Source organism: Strix aluco, chromosome 1 (assembly GCF_031877795.1).
Source record: "Strix aluco isolate bStrAlu1 chromosome 1, bStrAlu1.hap1, whole genome shotgun sequence".
Classification (NCBI taxonomy): Eukaryota; Metazoa; Chordata; class Aves; order Strigiformes; family Strigidae; genus Strix; species Strix aluco.
Window position 1 is genome coordinate 12,814,129 of NC_133931.1, and position 6,381 is coordinate 12,820,509.

Here is a 6,381-nt window from a genome sequence, read left to right on the forward strand (position 1 = left end):
CGGGGCGGGGAGGGAGGGGCGGGCACGCACCTCGCGGTACGGACGGGGGCGGGGGGGCTGCAGCTGCGCATGCGCGCAGGGAGGCCCCTCAGCGGCTGCGGCCTGGAGGGACTCGCGAGCCACCGTCCCGACCGGGTGAGCCCTGAGCGCCTGCTGCTGTCCCCTGCGCTCTCGGGCGGCGGGGGACCCGGCGAGGTTATTTCGGCCGGTTTTAACACGCTGCTCTGAGCAGTGGCGGGGCTGGCGCTTCGCGGCCAGCGCGTTCAGTGACTGCAGCAGCGGCAGCGAGCGGCGGGAGCGCGGAGGCCTTACGGGCGCTGGACTTCTACGCGGGCTTTGAGACGCAGGCGCTTGTGCCGTGCGAGGGTTATCCCTCAGCTCGGCCGCTTCCCCCATACACCACCGCAACCCTCCGCGGGCTGACTCAGATTGGGAACAGAGCCCAGCTTGACATACCTGCTTGGTTACTTTTAACATTAGTTTCCTAGTGGCTGCTCAAAGCAAGGGCAGGTACAGGAGCAGATACAAGCGTTTCACACCAAGGAACGAGCAAGATAATTTCATTTAGCAGTGGCTCTGGGCTACGCTAGCTGAGTGTGACTGCAGTCTGTGGTCACTGGAAGCTTGCAGACCTGAATACCAGCAGCAGCCCATTCTATTCATGCAAGGTCTTGAGCAAGTGGATTAATATCATCAAGGAAGCTGCTGCAAATAAAATAGCAGCAGGTGCCCTTCCTTATCTTAGGATCTAGGTTCTTGTGAGTCATTTAAAGTATCACCTGTGTCAAAATCAGTGCCAACTTTTCCATGCAGAAGCATTTTCTTACAGTTTAAGTGTCAGTGAATTACAGGTGGGGAAAGGGCTCAATTTTTACACAACATTTTAGTGAATGATTTGGGGTATAAGTAGAATAAACAAAGCAAGTGAGGCTCTGATCACTTTATTTTTTTTTAAGGCTGTTATCCTGCATGCTTGGTAATAACCTTGGAGCAGTGGAGACAGAGCTGAAAGGGGACCAACAGCAATAAAAAGAAACTCTGCTCTGTTATCTTCGAGTAGGTCCCCGGAGAACTACAGACCCAGTTCTTCCTCAACATCACCGGTATCTTCAGGATCCTGCTTCTGTGTAACTGCAGAGACAAAGCCTCAGCCAGTGGATGTACCCCGTGGTGCAAACACGCAGAGGTCCCTGCAGCTGAGGAGATGCTGAGCAGCTCACATGATCTCCAGGGTCTCAGCCAAGGCCTCCCTGCTCATATCGCTGTCAGGATTCAGTCCAGGAACAGTCACAGCCTGCAAACCTGGACTCATCCTTCAATTCTTTTAACCCCAGTTGTCAGGTTTCTTATGAGCCCTCTTCTCTGTCACACCCTACAATGGTTTATAAATAAACTATGAAAAGACATTAATAAGAAACCCTTTTTGCCTTGCCCATTGCTACATAAACCAGATGGTACAGGTCTTTGGCTGGTACTGTCTGTTTGCTTTTGATATCAGTAATTAGACACACCTCAATAGGGCAGGAGAATTTTTTTCTTGGATGGTTCTGAGGTAAATTATCTTGTTAGTGGCACCTGCACCTGAATAATCTTTTTAGTAAGACACAGATACAAGAATCCACAGGCTAAAAATTCAGGTGCTCAGAATAACAGTAATATATGAAATATTCCGATTCCATTATATTCCTATCAGCTGCCTCAGACTTTTCAGTGATAGCACTGGCAATAGGGAAGAAAAAACAAGACAATTAGAAAGAAACATTGACATGGTGTAGATCTTCAGAGAGGCAGAATAATTGAGCAGAGCTGTGATTAGAAGCCAATACTGGAAGTACTTGATTTTTAGCAGGATTTTAATTTGTTACCCCAAAGGGTACCATGCAACAAAATTGTTCTGTGTTTATTAATGAGTTTGAGAATTTGCAGACAACTGATTCAAATTCACTTTCTAAATGAAGGTCATGGATCAAACACTCTGAACTCCTGTACCTTCAGCTGAGGTCATTGAAGTTATAATCACATTGGTTTAAATCCTGTATGTAAAATACAGTGAGCTTTGACGATCCTTTTTTCCAAACCTTAGGAAATCATTAAAACCACATCCACTGTCTCCCAGCTCTGCTCCTCAGGATGCGTATGTATGTGTAGGATGTTGTGCAATTTACAGTTTCTCCAGCTGACCCTTCAGGCAGTTGCAGCGATGAACAGATTTATCCAGGAACGCAGGCACTATTTGTAGCTTTCACTAGTCCTTTATGACTTTCCGCGGCCTGTGTTAGTGCTCACAGGTAATCAACCCTTGTTCAGAGATTGCTGCCCCTAGTTTGATGCTCGGTAGACCTGTGTTGCTGACTATATATAATGAATACTTGTTGTTGTACTGGTTGGTACAAATGATTACTTACTTAAATGCATTGATTTCTGGCAGGAATAATCTTCCTTTGTGAGGACAGGCAAAACAAGGATTGAACACTTTAGCCTGGTGTGCATCATCCATTAGCTGCTCTCCTTCCACATTCTGTAATAAAACTCTACTTACTTTTGTTTGTCCCTTCTGAGATATTTTTAGACCGTCTTCTTTTTGCCTTTGATGTCTCTTTCTGTTTGTAACTCATTCTGTCCATTTGCTTTTCTAAATTGATTCCCACGTTCTTGTTCTCTGTATCTACTTGCAGCCTCAGTTATAGTTAATTGTCTTTTGGAGTTTCATTTTCTTAAAGAAGACTTGCAGAATTATTGCTACATATTTTTCTTACTATGCTTCCTATCTTTCCTTCATATAGAGAAAATTTGCTTCTTGGGTTTGAATATATTTGCTTCCAGTTATTCTCAGCAACCTTTATTCCTGAGATCACCTTCTCAAAAGACATTACCTTTTGGTTCACTGAGTTTTCAAAGTCTGCTTTTTTCCTTATTCCAAGTCTTTTGTGCTTTTTCCTTGCAACAAGTTAACTCCATGTGTCATTACCACTTTCAAACAAACTACATCCCCTTTCTGGATTTTCAACCAGTTCCTCCTTGTTTAAAATCAGAAGTAACAGCTTGGCTTCTTCTAGTGACTCCCTCTTTTTCCTGACACTGAAGTTGATTCCAGTATGCTCAAGAATCTTGGTGGACTGGTGGGAGCCTGACAGTTTGCTTTTCCCACCAGCAGGTAGCTGAGGCATACCTACACAGTAAAATACAGTGCTCTGAGAGACCAAGCGAAGCTGAATCAGTGCAGATCTCCTCTTATTCACATTCCTTCTAGTCCTGGCTGGCCTGATCAGCTGCATGCCACCTTCACCAGCATGTGAAGAATGTCTGCTCTCCAGGATGACTCTTGTCTCTTTCTCAGGAGTAATTTGTGCAGCACCCCTGAGCTGCTTAGTCAAACTGACAACTGTTGATCAGATCTCAAGACCAAGTAGTTCCCAGGGAATTCTTTCCTCAGAAATAATGGTTTTTTGCATATCCATGCAAATGTCTATGGGACAGTGACTTCCTTCAAGGACACTGACTTCCAACTGGAGACAAATTCATTGTAAATGCCAGGTTTTAGCTGAGTTTGTTGACAGGCTGAATTTTTTATTTAGGACTTTCACTCCAGCTTTCAACCCCTCAAATTCCTCTCCAAAGTGAACATTTGAAAGCTTCAGTCCTTCCTGCAGCTTATTCCTGTTAGTGAATGTCTTAGTAAATTTGTCTGAAAATCTTTTGGTCCCTGATAGTGCCTGATCAGTCCCTGGTCAACCCCCTGCCCTTTTTGTCTGGTCTGGATAAATCTTGAAATACTGTTCAGAATTCTTGTGGTTGTCTTTGCTTTCTGCAAATTCTCTGTCTCACACAGGTTGACCAGGGATCAGCAGATTTGATCAGGAATGCCGGGCACCACTACCACTGTAAGAGCCATTTCACAGCTCATACTAATGCTGCAGTCAAGGTTGGTGAAGGCATTCATTCCGTTGACTGTGATGTAACCCACAAGCCATGTTTCTGTGTCACACAGAAATCCAGGTGCCTGTATCTCCAGGGAAAGTTCTGCCTCTTCTTGCAGACAGACAAAGCACCATTCCGGTATCCAGCCATGTGGGTACACTGCTACCACAAATATCCCCTTGAAAAAAGCTCAGCTTCACTTTGTTCTTACCTGTTACTGCCTTGGTCCTTTATTATTTCGCTAGACTGAAGATTTTCATTGCCTCCTCCATTTAGCCTTAGTTATGGCCCATCAGCTGCAACCAGTTCTGTGGTTACTTTTAGAGCAAAGACTCCCTTGGTGGTCACCAGCAGTAATCTCCAGAGTAGCAGTGTTATCAGTCAACAGTTATGCACTGCAGTGAGTGGTGTTTCTTACCTGGGATAGATAATATTTCATCTCCTTTTCACCTTTTTGAATTCTCTCCACCTTTCAGAGGAGAACGTTTATTGCCATTGCATAACCTGTCCCTTCATTTTTGATCCTGCTGGCTAAAGAAGGAAGAAATAGGTGGAGGTGGACTCCGTTCACTAGACACCAAGAAATGCCCCTATCTTATTGCCTGGGGTATGTCACCCACAGGCATATGGCCCTTAGGTCTTCTGCAGGTAGTCAGGCCTGTTGTTTACAAAGCTGAAAAGTACCATGCAATCCTTAATCTTTGTTAATTATACAAACTTTTAAAGTCCCAGTACATAAACTAAGCCAACCAAATTGATCAGTGGAAGTAGCACATGGTTTTCCTGCTGATACCCTATTTGCATGTTTAGATAGAACATTTGCATGCACAGCACAATATGACTCAATCTGCTGTCTGTTTTAAATCCTTAATGAGTTGCACCTTCTGGGCTGCTGTTATTTCACTCACAACCAGTAAGAGCAGTAGGATTACTAGTCTGTATTTGAGTTTATGAGTACCTTCCAACCTCACAGATTTCAGAGAAACCCTGTAGTTGCTTTCTCTCCAACTTTAGTATTTCCTTTAATGTCAGTTGGGATGGCTTTATTCCCAAGAATATTATGAAAGAAGTGGGTAGTTCCCAGCTCAGTAAAGGCTTTGAAGATGCCTTTGAGTCAGTATGTTACCACAAAGTGTTGAATTCTGGATAAAATTCTTCCTGATCACATTTGATTTTTACACTGCATGTGTTTGAACATCATAATCAAAGCTGATCATTTATTTTTAAGTGTGTTTGAATGGCAGCAAGGCCTTTGCAGGAAAGTACTGGCTATCAAACCATTTAAAACCTAGAATTATTACCGCACTTTCAGTAACACAGTGATTTTCTTTTGCTTACTGTTTAGATCATCACACAGATTATTTTTTTTCCCCTGAACTGCTATAAATTCAAGTCTATTTGTTTTCTTCTCTTATTTTTCTCTGGGTGTCCTAGCAGAGGTCTAAAGCAGGACCTTGGCCAGCTGCCAGGTGCCCACCAAGCTGCTCTCACTCCCCTTCCTCAAAAGGACAGGGGGAGAGAATCAGATGATAAAGTCTGTGGGTTGAGATAAAGACAGGGAGATTGTTCACCAGTTACTGTCATAGGCAAAACAGGCTTGACTTAGGGAAATTAATTTACTTCATTGCCAATTAGAAATAGAGTAGAATAGAGAGAAACAAAGACAGAACTAAAACCACCTCCCCCTGCCCCGCCCCCGCCTTTTTCCCCAGGCTCAACTTCACTCCTTCACTCCCAACTTTTCTACCTCTTCCCCTGAGTGGTGCAGGGGGACAGGGAATGGGTGTTGCAGTCAGTTGATCAGTCGATAATACTTTCTCTTCTGGTCCTTCCTCCTCATGTTCTTCCCCTGCTCCAGCATGGATCCCCCACAGGGTCACAAGTCTGGACAGAAAACCTGCTCCTGCATAGGCTCCTCTCCACAGACACTGTTCCTGCCAGGAGCGTGCTCCCGCACAGGCTCTCCATGGGCTACAGCTACCCTCAAGGCATATCCACCTGCTCCAGCGTGGGGTCCTCCACGGGCTGCAGGTGGAGATCTCCTCCACTGTGACCTCCATGGGTGCAGGGCACAGCTGCCTCACCATGGGCTGCACCACGGGCTGCTCTGGTGGTGACAGGAGCACCTTCTTCCCCTTCTTCCTCACTGACCTTGGTGTCTGCAAGGGTGTTTCATATTTTTCTCATTCCTCTCTCACAGCTGCTGTGCAGTACTTTTTACCCTTTCTTAAATACGTTATCACAGAGACACCACCATGTCACTGATGGGGCTCAGCTTTGTCCAGCTGGCCCTGGCTCTGTCTGGCATGGGGGCAACCCCTGGTCTCTTCTCACAGACGCCACCCCTGCAACCCCCCCACTACCAAAACCTTGCCATGTAAACCCAATAAAAGCAGTGAGATTCTGTTCAAAATATTTTGTAAGAGCTGGGGGTTCTCAATGACATGTTAAGTACCACTAAAT

At 45.1% G+C, this 6,381-nt stretch overlaps 1 long non-coding RNA gene across 1 annotated transcript; it reads left to right on the plus strand.

Annotated features, from left to right (window-relative positions):
• The first annotated feature begins 49 nt into the window (after positions 1 to 49).
• LOC141932678 (uncharacterized) lies at positions 50 to 1,417 on the plus strand. Its single transcript, XR_012625884.1, has 2 exons — positions 50 to 135; positions 957 to 1,417. It is a non-coding gene; the product is annotated as an uncharacterized LOC141932678 (long non-coding RNA).
• Positions 1,418 to 6,381: the final 4,964 nt, after the last annotated feature.